The sequence below is a fragment of the Leucoraja erinacea genome, chromosome 16, assembly GCF_028641065.1.
Source record: "Leucoraja erinacea ecotype New England chromosome 16, Leri_hhj_1, whole genome shotgun sequence".
NCBI classification, from domain to species: domain Eukaryota; kingdom Metazoa; phylum Chordata; class Chondrichthyes; order Rajiformes; family Rajidae; genus Leucoraja; species Leucoraja erinaceus.
In genome coordinates, this window is record NC_073392.1 from 6207890 (window position 1) to 6234174 (window position 26285).

Sequence of the window (26285 nt, forward strand, 5' to 3'; positions counted from 1 at the left end):
GCAGATGCTGTAATCTTGTGTTGAACATAAAGTGCTGGAGTAACCCAGCGGGTCAGGCAACATTTCTGAAGGACATGGATAGGCGACGTTTCAGGCTGTGACCCAAAACGTCACCTATCCATGTCCTCCAGAGATGCTGCCTGACTCGCTGTGTTAGTGCTTTGTATCGTTTAGTTTAGATACAGCGTTGAAACAGGCCCCATGGCCCACCAAGTCTGCAACGACCAGCGATCCCCGAACATAAATACATACCTACACATACATTGAAAATAGGGGGTACACACAAATGCTGGAGAAACTGAGCGGGTGCAGCAGCATCTATGGAGCGAAGGAAATAGGCAACGTTTCGGGCCGAAACGTTGCCTATTTCCTTCGCTCCATAGATGCTGCTGCACCCGCTGAGTTTCTCCAGCATTTTTGTGTACCTTCGATTTTCCAGCATCTGCAGTTCCTTCTTAAACGCTCAGAATTAGCTGCTGAGTTACATAAATTCCAAAATAGGTGCAGGAGGCCATTTGGCCCTTCAAGCCAGCACCGCCATTCATTGTGATCAAGGCTAATCATCCACAATCATTAACCCGTGTCTCCATACTCCTTGATTCCGCTAGTCCCTAGAGCTCTATCTAACTTTCTTTTAAATCCATCCAGTGAATTGGCCTCCACTGCCCTCTGTGGCAGGAAATTCCACAAATTCACAACTCTCTTGGTGAAAACGTTTTTTTCCCCAATCTCAGTTTTAAATGGCCTCCCCTTTATTCTTAAACTGTGGCCCCTGGTCCTGGACTCCCCCCAACACTGGGACCATTATTCCTGCATCTGGCTAGTCCAGTCCATTTATAATTTTATATACAGGGTATTTATAAAATACTAGGGACAATTTTACGTTTTTTTACCAAGCCAATTAACATACAAACCTGGAGGTCTTTGGAGTGTAGGAGGAAACCGAAGATCTCGGAGGAAATCTAGTCAGGATGGAACCCTCGTCTCCGATGCTGTAAAGCAGCAACTCTACCGCTGCGCCACCGTTCACCCTAACCTATTCTGCCAGTTTCAACATCATAAAGTCCAACAGATTAGTCAAAACTGATTTCCTTTCTGAAAATCCATATTAATTCTGCCCACTCCTAATATTATTTTCTAAATGCCCTGCTACCTTTACCATGATAAAATCCAGCCTCTTTCTGTCAGACAGAGGGCAGGCTAACCAGTCGACAATTCAGTTTGCCCTCTCCCTCCTAGTGGATGAGGGTGCTTCAATGACCTAATTCTACACCCATCACTTATGAAACCATATTCTAAATTGGCTAGAGGCACCAAAAGCTGGAGTATCTCAGCAGGTCAGGCAGCGTCTCTGGAGAAAAGGAATAGGTGACGTTTCTGGGTCGAGACCCTTCTTCAGACTATCGAGGCTGGCTTGTGTGTTCACTTCAGACATCATCTCATTTGTAAGCAGTCTAACAATGAACAATTGATGTAATAACAGGGACATAAGAAATAGATGTAGGCTATTCACCACCTTGTACTGCCTTCACCGTTCAATAAGGTTATAGCTCACAGCATCACTGAGTTTTGTACATCATTAAACATGGATGCACTACGCTGGTATTAGGGTTATTAATTTACTGATTTTTTTTTTTTTTTGGTTTATTATGTTGTCTATGAGTATTTAATTTACTGGCCCGTAATGTTTGTTGCAAGGAAGTATGTTATTGTTCCATTGTTGGTTAAACTCCCTTGACCCGATTCCCCTCATCAAAATCATTGATTGATATAGAGTGATCAGTCTCACTGAGTCCTGCAGAGGTCAAAGTCTTACAACGTAAAAATATTTAACGTTTCGGGTCGAGACCCTTCTTCAGACTATCGAGGCCGACTTGTGTGTTCACTTCAGGCCTCATCTCATTTATGAGCAGTCTTGCAATGGACAATTGATTTCTGATTTCCACCTGTCAACAAAGATTCAGTCCAAGTCACTACAGTGAAACTAACACCGTGTGGTTTAATTTTTAGTTCAATTAATCTCTGTAGTTTATTTTAGAGATACAGCGCAGAAGCAGGCCCCTTCAACCCACCGAGTCCATGCCGACCAGCGATCCCCGCACAATAACACCATCCCACACACATAGAAACATAGAAAATAGGTGCAGGAGGCCATTCGGCCCTTTGGGCCAGCACCGTCATTCATTGTGTTCATGGCTGATCGTCCCCCATCAATAACCCGTGCCTGCCTTCTCCCCATATCCCTTGACTCCACTAGCTCCTAGAGCTCTATCTAACTCTCTCTTAAATCCATCCAGTGACTTGGCCTCTGTGGCAGGGAATTCCATAAATTCACAACACTCTGGGTGAAAAAGTTTTTTCTCACCTCAGTCTTAAATGACCTCCCCTTCATTCACACTAGGGACAATTTACAATTTTACAAAAGCCAATCAGCCTACGAACCTGCACGTCTTTGGAGTGTGGGAGGAAACCGAAGATCTCGGGGAAAACCCACGCAGGTCACGGGGAGAACGTACAAACTCCGTACAGAGAGCTCCGGGTAGGACTATCCAAAAGTCCGGTTAAATATCACTGTCGTACCTGCTTCAACCATTGACCCCAGCAGCATGTTGCACTCATCCACAGCTCCATGTAAAAAACATGCCCCTCACATCTCCTTTAAACTTTGCCCCTCTCATCTTGAACTTATGTCCTCTAGTATTTGAATTTTCCCAAATCTGGAAAAAAGATTCTGACTCTCTGCTCTAACTATGCTATCATGTTATCGTGGTCTACTCACGTATGCATTATAGCCGTCTGTGCTATTATTGCAGTCTACCCAATTCTGGTGTTATAGTCGAAGATAGACACAACATGCTGGAGTAACTCAGCAGGACAGGCAGGGTCTCTGGAGAGAAGGAATGGGTGACGTTTTGGGTTTTCCCACCTTTTTTCAAACAACCCGAAATGTCTGAAGAAGGATCTCGACCCGAAACGTCACCCATTCCTTCTCTCCAGAGATGCCGTCTGTCCCGCTGAGTTGCTCCAGCATTTTGTGTCTACCTTCGATTTAAACCAGCATCTGCAGTTCTTTCCTACACATTTTGTCTGGTGTTATAACGCTCTGCACAATGATGGTGTTATGATGATCTATATATTTACGGTGTTATTAGGTCTGTACATAGGTTGAATTAGCACAATCTACATACAAGGCATGATTGCCACCCATGGCCTTCTTGCACAATGCAAAGATCAAGTGCTGCAGACACCTTTACACTGGGCTTAGACCCCCAATGCTCATTTCTCTAGAGTGGTTCTTGACTCACAAATCTCAGACGCAAAGACGGGATTAACAGTAACTGAGTCACGAGTGACTGTAGAAAAGACAAAGAGACAACTTCTCCAAACAGGAAGACATCAAGCAGTACTGTATTCACAAACAAAATTTAGTTTATTTTAGTTTAGAGATACAGCGCGGTCCACACCGACCCACCAACACTATACTACACACCAGGGTCATATTTACAACTTTACCAAGCCAATTAAACTGCACACGAGTACGGCGTTGGAGTGCGGGAGGAAACCAGAGGACGCGGAGAAAACCCACGCAGGTCACGGGGAGAACGTACAAACTCCGTACAGACAGCGCCCGTGGTCAGGATCGAGCCCGGGTCGCTGGCGCTGTGAGGCAGTAACTCTACCGCTGCACCACCGTGCCGCCCTAATCACCCAACTAGATTTGGAAGACATGATGAAAGAAAGAGTGCAGAGAAGATTGACGTGGATGTTGACAGGACTCCATGGCCTATGCTATCGGGTTGGCTAGTTTAGAATACTCTTTGGAGGGCAGGAGGCTATGAAGTGATCTTATAAATGTATATAAAATCATGAGGAGACAGATAGGGTGATTTCATGGTCTCTTTTACTCAGGATAGGGGAATTCAGAATCAGAGGATATAGGTTTAAGGTGAGAGATGCAAGATTAAATAAGGACCTGAGGCAACTTTATCACTCACAGGGTGGTGGGCGTACGGAACGAGCTGCCAGAACAACAACATTTAAAAGATATTTGCATGGGTACATGGATAGGAAGGTTTAGAGGGATTTGGGCCAAAAACAGGCAAACTAGCTTGAATGGGGCATCTGGGTCAGCAAGGATGAGTTGGGCCGAAAGGCCTGTTTCCATTCTGTAAGACTCTATAAGGTCATAAATGATGGGAGTAGAATTAGGCCATATCTCTCCTTCCCAACCCCATTCTCCAGCCTTCTACCCATAATCCCTGACACCCGTACTAATCAAGAATCTATCTATCTCCGCCTTAAAAATATCCACCGACTTGGCCTCCACAGCCGTCTGTGGCAAAGAATTCCACAGATTCACCACCTCTGACTAAAGAGATTTCTCCCCATCTCCTTCCTAAAGAACGTCCTTTAATTCTGAGCCTACGACCTCTAGTCCTAGATTCTCCCATTAAGGTCAAAGATTCTATAAAGATGGCATGATCATGATGGGCTTACAAGATTCCCAAGCCCAACAAATGTGACCAAGCAAATAGTAAAGGGTAGCGAACCTCCAGAAATTAGATATGGACCATTAATTAGAATTGAGGTGTGTATCGAGGGAGGACACAGAACATGCAAGGTGATATGCAACTGAGCATGACTATGTGTTTCTGATTATTGGAGATATGGTTGATGCACATGGATGAGAAGTATCTTCATCATCATTATCATCATAATATCATACGGGGTTTGTACGTTCTCCCCGTGACCTGTGCGGGGTTTTCTCCGAGATCTTCGGTTTCCTCCCACACTACAAAGACCTATAGGTTTGTAGGTTAATTGCCTTGGTGTGAGTGTAACATTGTCCCTAGTGTGTGTGTGGGATAGTGTTAGTATTGCTGGTCGTCGTGGACTCGGTGGGCCGAAGGGCCTGTTTCCGCGCTGTATCTCTAAACTAAACTAATCGTACAAGCATGGACTGACATATTAACGGCAACTTGACAGAGAAGAAAGGGCTGGAAATAGGATCAGTATCTCCACCTTTCTCTCCATGAGCCAATGTCCATTATTTGCGGAAATGCTTTGTGCACGTATGTCCTCTCTTGGGTTGGACTTTGCCATCCCATTCCAATCCCAATTCCATAACGCCACTGGAATTCCATTTAAAATTTAGCAGCTGCTTCCTGGGACAACCAGAGCTCAGGGAAAGACAATTATTTATAGCTTTATGGAAATAGATATTTAATTATAGATTTAAAAAAATAAAAATAAAATTTAGTTTAGTTTAGTTTATTGTCACGTGTACAGTGAAATGCCTTTGTTGCGTGCTATCCAGTCAGCGACAAGGCAATACATGATTACAATCGAACTATTCACAGTGTGCAGATACATGGTAAGGGAATAACGTTTAGTGCAAGGTAAAGCCGATCAAAGATTGGTGACCCTCACACTATAAGGTAGATAGTAGCTCAGGACTGCTGTCTAGTTGATGGCAGGATGATTCAGCTGCCTGATAACAGCTGGGAAGAAACTGTCCCTGAATCTGGATGTGTGCATTTTCACACTTTTGTACCTCTTGCCTGATGGGAGAGAGGAAAAGAGAGAGTGGCCGGGGTGCGAATTGTCCTTAATTATGCTGCTGTACTGGCCTTGCCGAGGCAGCGTGAGATTTTCACACAGAGAGTGGTGAATCTCTGGAATTCTCTGCCACAGAGGGTAGTTGAGGCCAGTTCATTGGCTATATTTAAGAGGATTTAGATGTGGCCCTTGTGGCTAAGGGGATCAGGGGGTATGGAGAGAAGGCAGGTACGGGATACTGAGTTGGATGATCAGCCATGATCATATTGAATGGCGGTGCAGGCTCGAAGGGCCGAATGGCCTACTCCTGCACCTAATTTCTATGTTTCTATATTTCTATCTCCAGAGAGCCAATGGAGGTTGGATTGTGTTATGGTCTGGGCTGCATCCAAAATTCTCTACAATATGACTTTATATCTTACAGTCTTGGATGGAGCTGTTCCCAAACCAAGCTGTGATGCATCCCGATAAAAATGCTTACTACGGCACATCCTTAGAAGTTGGTGGGAGTTGTTGGGGAGATGCACAAACCCCATACAGACAGCACCCGTCATCACGATCGAACCCGGGTCTCTGGCACGGTAAGGCCGCAACTGTAGCGCTGCGCCACCGGGAAGCGGTATGGTTGTGTGATAGCGATCTCAGCGCCAGAGACACGGGTTCGATCCCGACTACGGGTGCTGTCTGTTACGGAGTTTGTATGTGTTATTGTGCGGGGTTCGCTGGACGGTGCGGACTTGGTGGGCGCTGTATCTCATGTTTCTCCCATGACCCACAAGTGTTGTCTTTGGCCTTTCCTCTGCTGAAGATGGTCAATGTAGGTCACAGCCCCTTCACGTTGAGGCGACTGATACAGCTCCGTGCATTCCTGACAATTGCCTCTCGCCTTTCCTACTCTATCACTTACACTCACCAGTGTGCAGATTAAGGGCCTGTCCCACTTGGGCGACCTAACCCGCGAGTTCTGGCGAGTTTGCTCTCGACTCATACTCGCAGCGTGGTCGACACAAGGTCATAGGAGGTCTTCGTAACTCTCCTTCATGCTTAAGAGTGGTCTCCGCGTGCTCGAGGCCTCAGCTAGGTCACGGCGTTTTTTTCAACATGTTAAAAAATACCCACGAGTAAAAAAAGGTCGCCATGGAAAAAATCGATACTTTTTTTACTCATAGGTTTAGTCGTAGTAGGTCGGCATGTTAGTTGTAGATAATCGAGGGTAGTCGAAGATAATCTTCATCATAGTGGAAGAGAGGTCGTCTTCACCATCCACTATTCGGTGTCCAATTTTCCCGAATTTAGTCGTAGCTAGTTGAGGCTGGTCTTCAACATAGTCAAAGGAGGTCTTCAACATGTCATTTCTTCAAACTCTTCTAAACTCACCAATTAGGTCGCCCAAGTGGGACAGCCCCTTAAGGACTTCAGTGATAGCAGGATCATGAGTTATTCACTAATTAGGAATGTATTGTGTCAAATACATATTCACTTTCCTTTCCAACTTGAAATTCAGATCCGCACACAACACAAAGGACTGATTTCATTTAATATGAAGGACCTAACTTTATAGTTGTAATGTGTAGGAAGGAACCGCAGATGCTGGTTTACACTGAAGATAGACACAAAATGCTGGAGTAACTCAGCGGGTCAGGCAGCATCTCTGGAGAGGAATGGGTGATGTTTCGGGTGGAGATCCCACCTTCAGACTGAGTGGCAGGGGTGAGGGAAACGAGAGATATGGAAGGGTAAGGTGTGAAAACGAGAGATCAAGGGAGACGAAGTTCAAGGAAAATGTAGAATAGATGTTCCTCTGATTAAAAAATGTCAAAATTGTGTTAGAATTGCCATGACAAACTGCATACAAGAAGCTTACTTTCCATTGTAAATTAATTTGTGCTGCCAAGCTCGAAAACCAAACTAATGAAATTTAGCAAAGCCTTCCTCAGTATACCTTGTTGAAATTCATTTTCCATTAAATTTTAAATACATTCATTAAACAAACATACACTTATGATGTAGCTGTCATTGTCTGAGCTAAAGTTAATTGCCTGCAGGAGTCTAAAACTTGAAGGCAGTGCACCTTGTACACTATTCTCTGTTGTACAGTTCAAGGACATGTGTTTCAAAGCACCTAATCAGAAAAAAACAGAACAGTGGCCTTGAGGCATGCAAAGGTAATTATCAGTAACTAACCATTGCAACAATGCTCTGCATCTGTGATGTGAATGCAGCTCATAGCAAAAAAATAAATCATCGAGTCATAGAGTGATACAGCGTGGAAACAGGCCCTTCGGCCCAACTCGCCCACACCGGCCAACATGTCCCAGGTATTTTGTTGGTTCACGTGCTTGATCAATGGTGTTTTATCATTATTTATGTTTAATTTTTTCCCCAGAGTCATTCGTAACTGTCACTGTATGTCATGTTGTTACTTGTGGGCGGAGCACCAAGGCAAATTCCTTGTATGTGAACACTTGGCCAATAAACTTACTTACTTACACTAGTCCCACCCGCCTGCACTTGGTCCATATCCCTCCAAACTTGTCCTATCCATGTTCCTGTTAAACTGTTTCTTAAATGTTCGGATAGTCCTAGCTTCAACTGGCAGCTCGTTCCATACACCCACCACCCTTTGTGCAAAAAAGTTTACCGCTCAGATTCCTATTCAATCTTTTCTCCTTCCCCTTGAACCTATGTCCTCGATTCCCCTACTCTGGGCAAGAGATTGTGTGCACCTACCCGATCTATTCCTCTCATGATTTCATACACCTCTGTAAGATCACCTAACTTTTCACTTAATGCAAAACTACTTCAACTTAGTGGGGTCATTATGTGGGCGTTCCGCATAGGCAGAGGCAGAGATGCATCTTCCAGACCTGCAAGAGTTAAATTACTGTTGAGGCCAACAGTATTACCATGTAATGAACTTTAAGCAATTGGTTGAACTCACATGCCCATGGCTGGAGGCAAAACAAATCATGCAGCAAAAATATTCTAACGAATCAAACCCATTACGAATATAATCATTAACAATTGCTAAAGTGAAGCCACATTATCTTTCCCGTTATTTTAAACAGTTGTTGTGTAATCAAATTCAAACACTGCTTTCCACAATAACCTTAATAAAGAATAGAAGGCTCGATTAGCAGACTCATGTTATATTTATTGCAGAATTATTATTTGTAGTCAAGCATTAAATATGATCCACAAGCAAAATAATATTCCCTATGCCCAAGTTGCTTACATGCAAAATTAGCATGCACATATTAATCATTCTAGACTCACAAAGCAAATTGCTGTCATTTCCACCGCTCTTGTTTAGATTTTTTTTAAACAAGAGATTTAAAGAAGATTCAACAGCGGGAACAACAAATTATTGCATTAAAGGATAACGGCTATACATTAAATACCAGGGCTAATAATGCAATTTTTTTAAAGTGCCAGACAAAACAGCTGTTCCCAAGCAGATGACACAGTTTTCTGCAAACAATCCCTGACGATAATTATTAACAAAGGATAAATTAAGCCTCATTAAGATAGACCAATGTTGAAATAATTAAAGTAACACACTTTAATTAGTTGAGTTCACGGGACAAGTAAATATGGAAATAACGCAGTGCTAATGTTTCTATTCCCTTCAATGAAGGCCAGCCATCTAAAGTTCGATTCCAGCGAATACAATGCAAAACTATGAACCTCTCAGAGGATATATTGTTAAAAAAAAGACACAACTACAAGATTTCTGCAAAACTGACTGTAAGAAATTTTAGAAAACTCACTGCTTGCAATACCAGGTGTCAGAAGGTTCACCATTTGCAGCCTTGTCACTTCCCTTAAATCCTAATAACAGCTGAATTCACACACACACACACACAGCTACACCAAGAAGCTTAAATAAACCCGAGACCCCCACAGATTCAGCATCCCATTGGAGACTCACGGTAACCCCCCCCCAAAAAAAAATCGAGGTTAGTTATGTCTAGAAGTTATGTCCACATATGCTTATCACATCGTCCGCCCTTAAGAACTTTGAGATGAATGCTATAGCTTTATGCATGTAACCACTTCCAATTAACATATCTTACAGCATCGCCAAAATCTAACAAAACACCAATCAGTCTTAAAGTGATTCGATTATTTACATAGCCGCACTGGACGTGATAATCAAATTGCCATTTCAAAACTCGGCAGCCAGAGTAATTTAATATATCAAAAGGCAAGCGAAGGCAGCGAGATTAAAAAAAAGCAGAACTGATTACATCTTAATAGAAAGTATTTAATAAAAACAATGCCCATTTTATAATCTGCGACATCACATGAGCTCAGGATTAAGTGGCTACAAAAAATAAATTAAAACAATAAGTCATACAATATTAAAATTCAACTTGTGAAGTAATAATATAAAAATCCACAGAGCATCTTTTGGTTTAAAGAAAGTGAAGCATTTACCTTTACTGGAAGGATTTCTCTGCCTTTCTAACCTCCACTGTGGCCGGAACAGAGAAGTATTTCCAATGTCCTTTTAATGAGAAAAGTCTGGCTTCGACATTAAATAGAAACTGCTTGTCGAGGCCCTGTGGGGTACTCAGCAAGAGGTGGAGCAGCATTCTCATAGATTGTGGATCAGCCCCGTATGGAATGGCTTTGGTATTCGAGGGCTGTGCAGTAAAGAACGCAGATCACTTGGTCAACGTCCCTCCTCCCCTCTCCCTCCCCTCTCCCTCTCCCCCTCACACACACACACACACAGAATCCCTCTCTCAGCCGGTCGAGAGAACCAGCTAACCCCCAGCCTATTGGCAAAAGTCATCAGCTTAAGCCAAACCCACTGCCACAACTCTATTCCTTGAGCTTCAAGGGGGGGGGGAGTAACTGCTATAAACTCTTGCTCTGCACAAATGAACCTGGATTGGCAAAAATAGGACGTATTATTTTCCAAATGTGCTCGCGAAAATAGGGGGGTTAGAACCCCTGTGATATTTCTTCCCTGCGTTTCAAACCTATTAAGCACGGTTTATGTTTCGTTTTTTAACAAATATTGGAAAAATATATATCTATATGGTAAGCACTTTTGATCGTGACAGCTGTGTATAATTTACTGACCTCTGGATTCAAAGTGATCAAGTCTCCACATATGGTTTTAATTGGTGTACTACATCTTGCATGCAATACTGCTAACAGGCATTTTAGGTTTTTTTTTTATTTCCACCACAGATGAATGCAGTTCTTGCAATTTTTTGTCGAGCGACTATAGACTAAATACAAGACCATGAAGATGATATGAACTATCAGTGCCTTTCCATATGGTTTGGCTTTAAAGACATTTTAATCTCACAAAGTACTGAAAATGCAATCAAATCTCTCTGCAAGGAACAAGACTGTGCCAGATTAAACCTACTGGAGGAATATTTTAATTGTTAGCAAACTGTGCTATAAACAATCTAGATTTCTTTCTAAATTCAATGGTCACTTTGTGGATTAAAATGTATATTAAAACCTTCGTAAATCGGGAATCAATAACTATCTGAACCATTACACTATGACAAATTCAAATGTTATTATTATTAATAATAAAACTATTATTTTTCGAACTGTCATTCTTCCACATATATAGTTTGGTGAGTGATTTTAACCTAATTCGCCCAGATAATGCAATGCAAAATCTACTGAGGTACAAATCCAGCAAAATAAGCCATCTGTGTGTACACAATTTAACTTAAAATCTGTTTTTTGATACGTACATGTTTGAGTTTGAGACTGAAAGGACCAACTCGTTAAGAATCTGTGACAGAAAATCTCATTAGCGCTATCGTTTTCAGGTTGGTGCTTATACAGTGGGCACTCGCGGCAAAATGGAGGCACGGTGACAGAGTGCTGAGGTTAGTAGTGAGGAGGCAAGCCTGGACCATTAATCCAGCAGTAAGAGTTCAAATTCCACCAAGTCAGCTGGAGAAATAAATATGGAACAAAAACCTCCTGTGAGTAAGGGATGGCCATTAAACCACCAGATCATCATTAAAAACCCCATCTGGTTCACTTGTATCCTTCTGCAGCATGACAGAGAGATGAACCAACAGTGACTTCCCATAAGGTTCAGTTTCAAAACCAACACATCTGGCCAATCTGTGGCCACATTCTCTCCAAATCTTGCTGACTGGTGCCCTCTAGTACAATGGCATCCCATCAGACATCGGAGCAGAATTAGGCCAGTCAGCCCACCTTGTCCATGTGGATTAAGGCGCCATTTGGGATTAGTCCCATTTGCCTATATATGGCCATGGCACAGGATGGCATGGTGGTGTTTCACAGGGCCAGTGACCCGGGTTCAATCCTGACTATGGATGCTGTCTGAGTGGAGTTTGCGCGTTCTCCCTGCGACCGCGTGGCTTTTGTCCGGGTGCTCCGGTTTCCTCCTAAATCCCAAAGACGTGCAGGTTTGTAGTTGAATTGGCTTTTGTAAATGCCCCCTAGTGTAGGACTTACAACTAGTGTGAACTCATAATCCACACTGTATCTCTAAAAACATAGAAATATAGAAAGATAGAAATTAGGTGCAGGAGTAGGCCATTCGGCCCTTCGAGCCTGCACCGCCATTCAATATGATCATGGCTGATCATCCAACTCAGTATCCCATACCTGCCTTCTCTCCATACCCCCTGATCCCCTTAGCCACAAGGGCCACATCTAACTCCCTCTTAAATATAGCCAATAAACTGGCCTCAACTACCCTCTGTGGCAGAGAGTTCCAGAGATTCACCACTCTCTGTGTAAAAAAAGTTCTTCTCATCTCGGTTTCAAAGGATTTCCCCCTTATCCTTAAGATGTGACCCCTTGTCCTGGACTTCCTTAACATCGGGAACAATCTTCCTGCATCCAGCCTGTCCAACCCCTTAAGAATTTTGTAAGTTTCTATAAGATCCCCTCTCAATCTCCTAAATTCTAGAGAGTATAAACCAAGTCTATCCAGTCTTTCTTCATAAGACAGCCCTGACATCCCAGGAATCAGTCTGGTGAACCTTCTCTGCACTCCCTAAGATGCGCTCTAAACCCTATAGCGTTTGGGGGATGAAAGTGTGGATACCAGCAGATGGAATGGTGTTGCAAGATATATGGTGTGCTTGCCGATGTCACAGTTGTACAAATCAGCTGCACCTGAGATGTTGTGTACAGTTCCAATCCCACGCTATTGGATAGAGGCGAGAGAGGGTGCAGAAGAAATACACACTGATGTTGCCTGGACCTTTGGAGGTTGTGAGTTATAAGGCAGAATGGATAGGATGGGCCTGATGGAGCCACAGTTCACGTCAGTTTAGTTTAGCGACACAGCGCAGAAACAGGCCCTTCGGCCCACCGAGTCAGTGCCGACTAGCGATCCCCGCACATTAACACTAGGGATAATTTACAATTGTACCAAAGCCAATTAACCTACAGACGTGTACGTCTTTGGAGTGTGGGAGGAAACCGGAGCACCCGCAGAAAACACACGCAGGTCACGGGGTGAACGTACAAATTCCGTACAGACAGCACCCGTAGTTAGCATCGAACCCGGGTCTCTGGCGCTGAAAGGCAGCGCCGCTGTGCAGCGGTAGAGTTTGCAGTTCGGCAAAGTGTCTGTAAGGCTCCTCTGTAAAAATAACCTGGGCTGAAACTCCACAGCACTGGGTTCAATAAAGCCTTACCACCACCACCACATAAACAGTAGAGTCCATGACATCTGGAGGCAGATCAAGTATACTTTGTATACTCTGAAGAAGGGTTTCGTTTCGTGCCGAAACGTTGCCTATTTCCTTCGCTCCATAGATGCTGCTGCACCCGCTGAGTTTCTCCAGCTTTTTTGTGTACCTTCGATTCTCCAGCATCTGCAGTTCCTTCTTAAACACAAGTATACTTTGTTCTTTTTTACAGCTCACTATACAAGAGAAGCTGAAAATGGGCATGATGTCCAATGTAACTGCCAATTGAGGTCAGCCAGTGGTAAACTCAGACAACCCTCGTCATTATTCACTGGCTGGCAATCTATCACATTTTCCATATTTATTGGTAGCTCAAACATTGGCAGGGATGGGCCATTTGAGGTTATGGTGCCATTTAACGGAAAAATGCATCTCTGAAATGTAAAATATGAATCGAAGACTCTAAATGTGATTAAAATCGTGCTAATGTCAATGTCCACCGACCATGGTTGCCACAGACGGCAGTGAAGGCCAAATCATTGTGTATTTTTAAGGCAGAGATCAATGGATACTTGATTGGTAAGGGTATCAAGGGTGATGGGGAGAAGGCAGGAGAATGGGGTTGAGAGGGAAAGAAAGATCATGATTGAATGGCAGAGTAGACTCAATGTGTAAGAAGGAACTGCAGATGCTGGTTCACACTGAAGATAGACACAAAATGCTGGAGTAACTCAGCGGGACAGGCAGCTTCTCTGCGGAGAAGGAATGGGTGGCGTTTCGGTTCGAGAACATCCGTCAGACTGAGTCAGGGGAATGGGACTTGATCCGAAAAGTCACCCATTCCTTCTCTCCAGAGATGCTGCCTGTCCCGCTGAGTTACTCCAGCCTTTTATGTCTATCAGCGCAGCAAATGGCTTGCGGGTTCTTATGACTTATGAACTTATGATGCCTGCATGTTTTCTTCTCTTCCTCATCTGAAACATCTAAGAATGGAATGAGGTTTGTCATCTAGTCTGCTGATTCCATAGAAACTACTACTCGTAGCTCTGGTTCAAATCAGACCATGATTCTACAATGCTCCATCAATCCTCAGCTCATCCGACACACTGCTGCACGAATGTTATCTTGTACCAAGGAATGGGGGACTGAGGGCGAGGGGTGGTGTGTCAATTCGACTGGACAATAGTAGTCACCATAAGATTCTTTGCATCGCTGGTCGGCTCGGACACGGCCTGTTTCCGCGCTGTATCTCGTAAATAGAACTAAACCTAAAATGGGCTTGCAGTCTTTCTAACCTTCTGCTGACTTTAGATACTCACAGCTCTCGACCCAGTTGCTGACGAGTCATGCAGCACGGACACAGGCCCTTCAGCCCAAATTGCCCATGCCGACCCAGATGCCCCATCTACACTCTGGCTGCACGGGACCCAGGTTCGATCCCGACTACGGGTGCTCTCTGTACGGAGTTTGTACGTTCTCCCCATGACCTGATGGGTTTTTTCCCACACTCCAAAAACTTACAGATTTGTAGGTGAATTGGCTTGGTATTTATGTTTCAAAAGAAGTCCCTAGTGTGTGTAGGGTAGTGTTAGTGTGCGGGATTGTTGGTTGGGCCGAAGGGCCTGTTTCCGCGCTGGATCACTAAACTAAACTAAACTAAAATGGCCACCTTTGGCTAATATCCCTCCAAACTTTTTCTATCGATGTACCTGTCCAGGTGTCTGTTCTAAATGCAGTTATAACACCTGCCTCAACTACCTCCTCTGGCAGCTCGTTCCATGTACCCACTATCCTCACTATGTGTTCTGACATGCTATCCGGTCTAGAGGAAGCAGCAGGCTGCATTTATAGCACCTTCAGTGCAGCAACTTGTCACATACTCCAGTGTCAGGAAGATAAAAATAAGTAGTGAATCTGAGACAAACAAAATCTTCAGCGACTGGGTCGAGAGCTGTGATTATCTCACGTCTGCAGAAGGTTAGAAAGACTGCAAGCCCATTTTAGTTTGAGTTCTGATTTAGTGATACAACGCGGAAGCAGGCCCTTCGGCCCACCGAGTCCATGCCGACCAGCAATGCAAAGAATGTTATGGTGACTATTGTCGAGTCTAATTGACACACAACCCCTCTCCCCCAGTTCCCCATTCCTTGGTACAAAATAACATTTGTGCATCAGATTCAGATTCAATTTTAATTGTCATTGTCAGTGTACAGTACAGAGACAACAAAATGCAAAATCAGTGTGTCAGATGAACTGAGGATTGGTAGAGCATTGTAGAAACATAGAAAAATAGGTGCAGGTGTAGGCCATTCGGCCCTACGAGCCAGCACCGCCATTCAATATGATCATGGCTGGTCATCTAAAATCAGTACCCCGTTCCTGCTTTTTCCTCCCATATCTAATTCCCCCCCCCCACATATAATGTATGACTGACCTGGCCAGTGGATTTCACTGCACCAATTGGTGTATGTGACAATAAATTAACTTATGAACTTATTATGAACTATCTCTTCATTTCTTTGGCGATAAGAGCTAGATCTCATTGTGGGTGAGCGTGGGCCCAGAGACCTGCGTGATACAAAGGAGAAAGCCACAAACGCGTGCCAGTCTTAGATCATGCTGTCTGCTTTCCCGAGGCAGCGTGAAGTATACTGTAGATGGAGTCAATGGTGGGGAGTCTGGCCCTCCCGATAAAATGCTTTCTACGGCGCATCCGTAATAAACCTGAACCTTATGGATGTTGCAAATAACACACAGTATTATAGGATAACACTGCCCAATAGGAATTTTTTTTTTCATTTACATCTTAAATATCTATAATTTTTTCAATAACAAGTATTAAAGGACAACACAATGACAATGGGAATGAATCATTTGACTGTGTTCTCTAATTTACCATCTGTACACTATAGCAGACACACCAGTATGACGAGAAGGCACCAAACCTGATAAGGCACCAACATTGATAATGTAGATGGTTACACAAAAAAGCTGGAGAAATTCAGCGGGTGCAGCAGCATCTATGGAGCGAAGGAAATAGGCAACGTTTCGGCCCGAAACGTTGCCTATTTCCTTCGCTCCATAGATGCTGCTGCACCCGCTGAGTTTCTCCAGCTTTTTTGTGTAACCTTCGATTCTCCAGCATCTGCAGTTCCTTCTTAAACATTGATAATGTAGATGCACACTTCAAGTGGAAAATGATGCATCGGGATAAGTATGAATTAAAAAAATAATAAACTGAAGTTCATAAATGCATTTAGCAAATCTCATTAGCCTGCATCAATTAATCTAACTAATATTTTCCATTCAGAAGATCCATAGATAACTAGAACTTTACAATTCTTCCAAGAAGTCATCATTGATTTTCCATACATGGGGTACCTGATAAAGACGTACTTTTATGTATTTCGTTGTCTCTGTACTGTACACTGACAATGACAATTAAAATTGAATCTGAATCTGAATCTGACTTACGCTTTTCAAATTGAGCAACTTGGTTATGTGGTGTGGACAGGACAAGAGGGGAGAAACTAAAAAGCCAAAGGATGGTGACATGTGCGGCGCAGTGGCGCAGCGGTAGAGTTGCTGACTAATGGGCCTGTCCCACTTAGGCGATTTTTGGGCGATCACCCCGCCACAGCCTATTTCCCGACTGTTGCCGAAAAAGTCGGGACAGGCCCTTTAAGGATTCAGTGTTGATGCTGGTGCTGAGAGTCTAGCAGAAGGAATTCATTTGCTGTGTTTTATATGAAGTGAATTGTTATATATATAAAGAGTATAAAAGCAGAGGTACACACTGTCCCCAATCAGGAAATGCCTGATTAGCAGGTGGATGGATTTTGTACCAGTTTCCAAGTGCAGACCCGTTAAAGCTGGAAGTGGGCTTTTAAAACAAAAGCTACAAAGTGCTGGAACAACTCAGCAGGGTCAGGCAGCATCTCTGGAGATCATGGATAGATGGCGCTTCAGGCCAGGACCTTCTTCAAACTAAAGAAGGGTCCAAACACGACAGGTGGACACAAAAAGCTGGAGTAACTCAGCGGGGCAGGCAGCATCTCTGGGGGGAAGGAATGGGTGACGTTTTCGGGTCGAGACCTTTCTTCAGACAAGGTCACCTGTCCATTCCCTCCAGAGATGCTGCCTGGTCCGCTGAGTTACTCCAGCACTTTTGTGTCTTTTTCTGTAAGACGGCATCTGCAGTTCCTCGTATCCTGGAACTGGACTTCTTGGGTTTTACTCTTGTTCTAAATTTCTGAGCATTTCCCCCCCCCTCCCCCTCCCCCAACTACCCTTGGGAGTTAAAATATTTCTATACGTCACAAAGTTTCATCAGTAAAGTCTCACATATTCTTCATCAAATATCTTCCTTCTACCTTGAGGCTAGAAGTGGGATATTCAATGATGCTTGCACATTGTGCAAAACAAAGCGGGCTATATCAGCATGTAATAAGACCTACACAGCATTCAAGAATTGTGCTAATAGGCACCAAACCATCTACAACTTGGTACAAGAAACAATCTACACATGGCATTCACCAATATTGTTGGGGCGGCACGGTGGCGCAGCGGTAGAGTTGCTGCCTTGCAGCGCCAGAGACCCGGGTTCAAACCTGACTACGGGTGTTGTCTGTACAGAGTTTGTACCTTCTCCCTGTGACCACGTGGATTTTCTCCGAGATCTTCGCTTTCCTCCCACACGCCAAAGACTTACAGGTTTGTAGGTTAATTTGCTTGGTGTGAATATAAAATTGTCCCAAGTGTGTGTAGGATAGTGTGTCGGATTTTCGGGGATCGCTGGCCGGTGCGGACTCGATGGGCCGAAGGGCCTGTTTCCACGCTGTATCTCTCAGCTAACTGAACAAAACCAGGCTCAAGTTTCTAGTCCTGCGATAACCCCCAGATTTGGGAGGTAGGGGGCTTGTGCTGATACTTTAGTTTAGTCATGATCAAACGCGGGACTCAGGAGCGTTGGACGGCAGCAACTGCACCGCTGCGCCACTGCGGAGTGTTCCGTCTTCTTGGAGATCCGCCATCCCACGTGATGTGAAGGATGAGAAGTTGCAGCTACAGTGCAGAACCAGCGTGGAATTAGATTACTGGCTTCAACCCGGTGTGGTCTGTTGACACCATTAATACCTACTGTGCTGATGCTCTGCGGACCACATTACATGACCATGTCGGCATGTATCTCTCTCTTGCCAGGCTACACTTCAGCAGAGGTATTTTTGTGGTCTGGTTTTACTGGTATATAAATTCTACCAGAAGATTATGATTTGGTAAGGAGTCAAGTCAAGTCAAGTCAAGTCAAGTCAAGTCAAGTTTATTTGTCACATACACATACGAGATGTGCAGTGAAATGAAAGTGGCAATGCTCGCGGACTTTTGTGCAAAAGACAAACAACAAAACAACCAAACAAATTATAAACACAATCATAACACACATATTCTTTTACATAATAAATAATGGAAGGAAAAACGTTCAGTAGAGAAAATGGGGGAAGCACTGAAGGATGAACTCAATCTGGGCTGCTGCGGTTAGTGGAATTTAAAAAAGGCGCCTGTGATCACATGAAGCGCAATTTCAAAAATCACGGGAAAATGGAAAATGATGAATTTTAGAGAAGGAAATCGCAGGTACATGGATTGGAAACGGAGGGAGCAGGGGGGCGGCAACCTGCGGCCCCAGGGCCGAATGCGGCCCGTAACCCGAAATCATCCGGCCCGCAGGCGGATTTGATTCCCCGTAATCATCCGGCCCGCTGAGCGCCCGCCCCATGTGGCCGATTTCTGTCAACACGTTTAAAGTCTGCAGATGCTGGAAAAATCGAAAATGGACAAAAATGCTGGAGAAACCCAGCGGGTGAGGCATGCAAGGATTGCACGAGGCTGCCTCGCCCACTCAGTTTCTCCAGCATTTTCGTCTACCTTCTGTGAACACGTGATTTGATCTGGGGCGGGATGGGAGTGGGATCCATGTGTACACGTGCTAGATGTGGTCCGCCACTCGCTCACAGACATGCGTCCCGGCCCCTATGCAGAACAAGGCCGCCCACCCCTGGTTTAGAGGGATAGGGATCAAATGGGGCTAGCTTAGATGCAGCATCTTGGTTGGCATGGCCAAGTTGGGCCGAAGGGCCTGTTTCCATGCGATATGATTCAATCCACTCCACACTTACCTACTCTCTCAACAACTAGAGAGCAGTCCTGGCCAACTATCTACCTCATTGGAGACCCTCGGACTATCTTTAATTGGACTCGACTGGACTTTATTCCTGCACTAAAAACATTATTCCCTTTATCCTGTGTCTGTACACTGTGGATGGCTCGATTGTAATCATGTATTGTCTTTGCGCTGGATAGCACGCAACAAAAGCTTTTCACTGTACCTCGGTACACGTGACAATAAACTAAACTGAACATTCTTAGCAATGATAATCAGGTTTGATTTCACGTAATTAAAATAAGATGTCAGCAACTTTTGCGGCACAACGAGTTTATCAGTTTGAATCTTGGATTGCTAAAAGCAAAAAAGCAGCAGTTAATTTAAAGCTGGTAAATCATTCACTGTGTTGGGCACGTACTTCAAAAGGGAGAGATCTATCCCGATGATCGGAACCGAGATCCCAACATTTTGTTTGTGGACTTTCAAATTGAAATTGGTTATGAACTGAACAGAGAACGCATCATAGAGTCATAGATACAGATATAGATACAGCGTGGAAACAAGCCCTTCAGCCTAACTTGCCCACTCCAGCCGACTAGTCCCACCTACACTAGTCCCACCGGCCTGCGCTTGGTCCATATCCTTCCAAACTTGTCCTGTCCATGTACCTGTCTAACTGTTTCTTAAACGTTGTGATAGTCCCTGCCTCAACTACCTCATCTGGCAGCTTGTTCCAATCACCCACCACCCTTTGTGTGAAAATGTTACCCCTCAGATTCCCATTACATCTTTTCCCCTTCACCTTAAACCTATATCCTCTGGTCCTCGATTTACCTACTCTGGGCAAGAGACTCGGCGCATCTACCCGAACTATTCCTCTCATGATTTTATACATATACATCCCTCATCCTCCTGCGCTCCAAGGACGAGTCCCAGCTTACTCAACCTCTCCCCGTAGCTCAGACTCTCGAGTCCTGGCAACATCGTCGTAAATCTTCATAGATCGGGACACGGAGCACAAGAGGCAGGAGGGCTAACTCCCTGATTGAGCTGCCCAGTGACCCCAACTTCGATCCTGACCTCAAGTGCTGTCTGTGTGGAGTTTGCACGTTCTCCCAGTGACCACGTTGGTTTCCTCCGGGTGCTCCGGTTTCCTCCCACATCCCAAAGACGTGCAGGTTTGTAGGTTAACTGGCCTCTGTAAATCGCCCCGAGTGCGCAGGGAGCGGATGAGAAAGTGGGATAACATAGAACTAGTGTGAACGGTTGATCCATGGGCATTGTGGGCAGATGCAGTGACTAAAGGCCATGATGCAGCTTCATAAGTCTTTAGTTAGGCTGCATTTGGAGTATCGTGGCTGGACACAAAATGCTGGAGTAACTCAGCGGGACAGGCAGCATCTCTGGAGAGAAGGATCTTTCGGGTCGAGACCCTTCTTCAGACTGATATCAGGAGAGTGGGCGGGACAGAGATAGAATGTAGTCGGAGACAGTAAGGAGACTGGTGGGAGAACTGGGAAGGGGGAGGGGATGGAGAGATAGCGAAAGCAAGGGCTATTTGAAGTTAGAGAAGTCAATGTTCATACCGCTGGGGTGTAAACTACCCAAGCCAAATATGAGGTGCTGTTCCTCCAATATGCGCTGGGCCACACTCTGACAATGGAGGAGGCCCAGGACAGGGAGGTCAGTGTGGGAATGGGAGGGGGAGTTGAAGTGCTGAGCAACCGGGAGATCAGGTTGGTTAAGGCAGACTGAGCGCACTCGGTCTCGCCGATGTACAGGTTGACATCTGGAACAGCGGATACAGTAGATGAGGTTGGAGGAGGTACAAGTGAACCTCTGCCTCACCTGTGGAGTATCATGTGTAGTTCTGGTCGCCCCATTACAGGATAGATGTGAGGGCTTTTTGGAAAGGGTTCAGAATAACGCATGGATTAGGGGGGCATTAGCAACAGGGAGAGGTTGGACAAACCTGGACTGTTTGCTCTGCCATACAGTGGTTGTGGGTAGACCTGATAGAAGTGTATACAATTAAGAGGGCATAGATAGGGTAGACAGTCAGAACCTTTGTACGAGGTTGGAAGAAAATCAAATACAAGAGGGCGTAGCTTTAAGGTGAGAGGGGCAAAGTTTAAAGGAAATGTGTGGAGCAAGTTATTTTTGACACAAGAGGGTGGTGGGTGCCTGGAACGTGCTGCTGGAGGTGGTGGTGGTGGAGGCAGATACGATAGTGACATTTGATAGGCACATGGATATGCAGAGAACGGAGGAATATGGATTAGATGCAGGAAAATAAGAGGTGGAATTGGCGTCATGTTTGGCACAGATCATGTGGGCCGAATGGCCTGTTATTGTGCCGTACTCTTATTTGTCCTATGTACCGTGCCAAATTGTTCAAGGAATTCAGTTGCCTAATCAATAACACTGAAACCTTCATCATTTGTGGATTTTTTTTTTGAAGATTGAAGACTGCATTTTACCATCAAACCATCCTCGACGTTGATAAGTCTTGAACACAAATTTTAAAAAAATCATCACTAAAAAATATTTTTAAAACAACGCGACCTAGACGCTCGTAATTAAATCCTTGCGAACAATAGAAGAGGCGGCAACTGCATTGTGAATGCAAGCTGTCACAGCCAGCCTTGTTTAGCAAGTCCCTCTCTTTGTTTCCAGAGTAACAGTATTTTTTTTTTTGTTGTTGTCGAAATGAAAGGCCGTGTACACAGGCACCAAAATTGTGCCGCGCTGATTTCATGCAGACTATTTACAGACATTTATGTAAGGAGGGTTACCGGATTAGGTTTGAGAATCTCATGATTTTGAATGAGCTTAGCTCACGACGGGACTGGATGTTTTAGCAGTAATGGCCTTAACACCACTCTGGGAAGGGCAGAGGTTATCGCACTCACATATTAGACGCACAAGTCCACAATTTCATTTTTGCAGCTATAACTGTAATTACAGCTAAGATTTAGATAAGCTGCCTTAAGATTATGTCTCCATGGATTTAACCCTGCTCCCGTTCTTAAAGCAACAGAGATATTTTCCTGGAAAGAAAATTGAGTGCATTACATCTACTGCATTGTAAAAATTCCATTCCTTGCTTCTGAATGAAAGTTTAATCAAGTCCTGACGCATGGAATATTTTTCTGACTTTAGACTTCAGCGCAGAAACAGGCCCTTCGGCCCACCGAGTCCGTGCCGACCAGCGATCACCCCGTACACTGACACTATCCAACACACACTAGGGACAATTTACAAGTTTACCAAAGCCAATTAACCTACAAACCTGTTCGTCTTTGGAGTGTGGGAGGAAACTCACAGAGAGTGGTGCCTGTGGAATTTTCTGCCTCAGAGGGCGGTGGAGGCAGGTTCTCTGGATGCTTTCAAGAGACAGCTAGATAGGGCTCTTAAAAATAGCGGAGTCAGGGGATATGGGGAGAAGGCAGGAATGGGGTACTGATTGGGGATGATCAACCATGATCACATTGAATGGCGGGTGTCAGGGGTTATGGGGAGATAACAGGAGAATGGTGTTGAGAGGGAGAGATAGATCAGTCATGATTGAATGGCGGAGTAGACTTGATGGGCCGAATGGCCTAATTCTGCTCCTATCACTTATGACCTTATGGGCAAGAAATGTACAATGCTTCCCATGGTAATGTTGACATACTAAATTAAGGTTCAAGTCGTGACTACCAGTAGATGGAAGGACAGAGGCTAAAGGAGGAGTTGTTAAAATATCTCCCTGGGGCCGAGTTAATAATACGAGGGATGATGAACGTGGTTGGCCTGTCGGTGATTAAAGTATCTCAGGCAGAAAATCCACTCATGTGAATGAGGAAGTTGATTTGAAGAACAATGGAACTGTTGAGGTGCAACCTGTTCGGGAGAGGGTAAAATTAACGCAGTGATTAAGTTGTCTCGAGTGAGCAGTTTGTTCATCTTGGGCAAGAAAGAGAAATCTTCACAGGGAAGAGAGACTTGAAAGAGAGAGGGTACGAGAAATATCGGGCGGCACCAGGCACGTTGGCGCAACGGCAGAGAACCGGGTTCGATCTGGACCATGGGTGCCGTCTGCACGGAGTTTGTACGTTCTCTCCGTGGGATTTCTCCGAGATCTGCGGTTTCCTCCCACACTCCAAAGACGTACAGGCTGGCAGGTTAGTTGGCTTGGTATGAATGGTAAATTGTCCCCAGTGTGTGTGGGACAGTGTTAGTGTGCGGGGATCGCTGGTCGGCGCGGACTCGGTGGGCCGAAGGTCCTGTTTCCGCACTGTATCTATAAACTAATCTAAATATGACCAAAAGGCGAGAAGGATGGAAAAAGGTTAAATGTTAAAATATATATATTAGAATCAGATCGATAAAGAATTGAAACAGAACAAAGATAGATAGTAGGATCAAGGATCAATGCTTTCATAAACCATGGAAATCAAATCTCTAGGTAAGTCTATTTACAAAGCCTTTCACTGTACCTCGGTAAACATACCGCTAGCATTTCTGTTGCGAGGACTAGAATACAAAATAAGGGATGTAATACTGAGCCTTCATAAGGTATTGGTCAGACCACATTTGATAATTGTGAGCAATTTTCAGCCCCATATCTCAGGAAGGATGTGCTGGCTCCAGAGAGGGTCCAGAGGGGGTTTACACGAATGATCCCAGCAATGAGTAGGTTAACCCATGATGAGCGTTTGTCGGCACTGGGCCTCTACTCGCTGGAGTTTAAAAGGTTGAGGGGGGACCTCATTGAAACTTACCAAATAATGAAAGGCATAGATAGAGTGGATGTGGAGAGGATATTTCCACTAGTGGGAGAGCCTAGGACTAGAGGCCATCGCCTCAGAATAAAAATACGTACCTTTAGAAAGGAGATGAGGAGGAATTTCTTTAGTCAGAGGGTGGTGAATCTGTGGAATTCGTTGCCACAGACGGCTGTGGAGGCCAAGTCGATGGATATTTTTAAGGTGGAGATAGACAGACCCTTGATTGGTCAGGGGTTCTGGGGAGAAGGCAGGAGAATGGGGTTGAGAGGGAAAACTAGATCAGCCATGATTGAATGGCAGAGTAGACTTGATGGGCCGAATGGCCGACTTCTGCTCCTAGAACTTATGACCAAATATACATTAGTGATAATGCAATGCTTTAACTGCCCTATTATTGAATGAAAGAGAATGGAAACATTTATGAAGTGCATAAAAACCACATTTTCTCGATTAGTACATTCCTTTACTAATTAGAATTTGGGGGATGGAGGCTTTACAGATCTTGCTCTGAAAGATGAAGTGGGCAAGCAGTGGATGCAGTTTGGGAATAGTGTTTGCAGTTCCCTTGAGGTTTGAGTTCCGTTTAGTTTATTGTCACGTGTACCGAGGTACAGTGAAAAGCTTTTTGTCGCATGCTAACCAGTCAGCAGAAAGACAATACATGATTGCAATCAATCCATTTACAGTGCATAGATGCATGAGAAGGGAATATCATTCAGTGCAAGGTAAAGCCAGCAAAGTCCAGCCAAAGATAGTCCGAGGGACTTCATAGAGGTAGATAGTAGTTCAGCACTGTTCTCTGGTTGTGGTAGGTTCTCTGGTTGACTCCAAAAGGCCAAACAGAGGATGTACTCCCTGCGGCAGCTGAGGAAACACAATCTGCCACAGGCAATGATGGTCCAATTCTACACGGCCATCGTGGAGTCTGTCCTCAACTTCTCCATCATGGTCTGGTTTGGCTCAGCCACCAAGCACGACACCTGGAGGCTGCAGCGAATCGTCCGATCAGCTGAGAAGAAGGTTGTTGGCTGCAACCTTCCCCCTCATTGACGAACTGTACACTGCAAGGGCCAGGAAGCGAGCGGGTAAGATCATCTCTGACCCCTCTCACCCCGGCCACAAACTCTTTGAATCACTTCCCTCTGGAAGGCGACTCCAGACTGTCAAAGCTGCTACAGCCAGACATAAAAACAGCTTTTTTTCCCACGAGTAGTGGCTCTACTCAATAACCAAAAGTCTATAGCCTCCTTCGTGATATCTGGCATCTATCGACACAGTTGTTCGATCACCAGCGAGCTAAAATGGCATCCTTCATAAATCTAGTTGGTCTTTTCTATCCACCTGCAGTTTTCCTTTAAGACTCTCTTAAAGCCCTGTCCCACGGTACGAGTTCATTCCGAGAGTTCTCCCGAGTTTAAAAAAAAATCAAACTTGTGGTAAGCACGGAGAATGAACGTAGCGGATACGTCGGAGCTCGGGGACGTCTCTCAGCGCTAACGGCAGGTACTCGGGAAGACTTGTGAAGATTTTTCAACATGATGAAAAATGTCCACAACAGCCCCGAGTACCGACGAGTGGCCATTACCGTAAACTTCCGAGTTTGAATCAGGGCAAACTCGGGGGAGCTCTTGGAATGAACTCGTACAGTGGGACAGGGTGATTAACAGGCAGGTGGGTGGAACAAAGGACAGAGATTATAGTTTTGTTCAGTGAAGTTTAGCTACACGGCGTGGAGACAGGCCCTTCGGCCCACTGTGTCCGCGCTGACCCAGCGATCCCCGCACATTAACACTATCCTACACACACTAGGGACAATTTACAAATTTAACCGAAGCCAATTAACCCACCAAACTGTACGTCTTTGGAGTGTGGGAGGAAACCGGAGCACCCGGAGAAAACCCACGCAGGTCACGGGGAGAAAGTACAAACTCCGTACAGACAGCACCCGTAGTCAGGATCAAACCCGGGTCTCTGGTGCTGTAATGCAGTAACTATACCACTGCGTCACCCGTTTATATATTTGGTACAGCCGATTTATGATTTTAAATCTGCTTACATGGTTTTTAAAAGCATATACGTGTTTCCGCCCGCTAGAACCTGTGATGAAGGCTCGTCTTAACTCTGCTT

General features: G+C 44.7%; 1 protein-coding gene across 8 annotated transcripts in view; it reads right to left on the minus strand.

Moving 5' to 3' along the window:
* Positions 1-26285, minus strand: part of prickle2b (prickle homolog 2b) — a 165556-nt gene that overhangs the window by 70946 nt on the left and 68325 nt on the right. Inside the window, exon 1 of one of the 8 annotated variants that reach the window (XM_055647610.1) lies at positions 10000-10282. The exons of the other annotated variants lie outside the window; for them this stretch is intronic. The gene's annotated coding sequence lies outside the window, so the exon portion shown is untranslated. Of the gene's footprint in view, positions 1-9999; positions 10283-26285 lie in introns of those variants that run through there. 8 annotated transcript variants of the gene reach the window in all.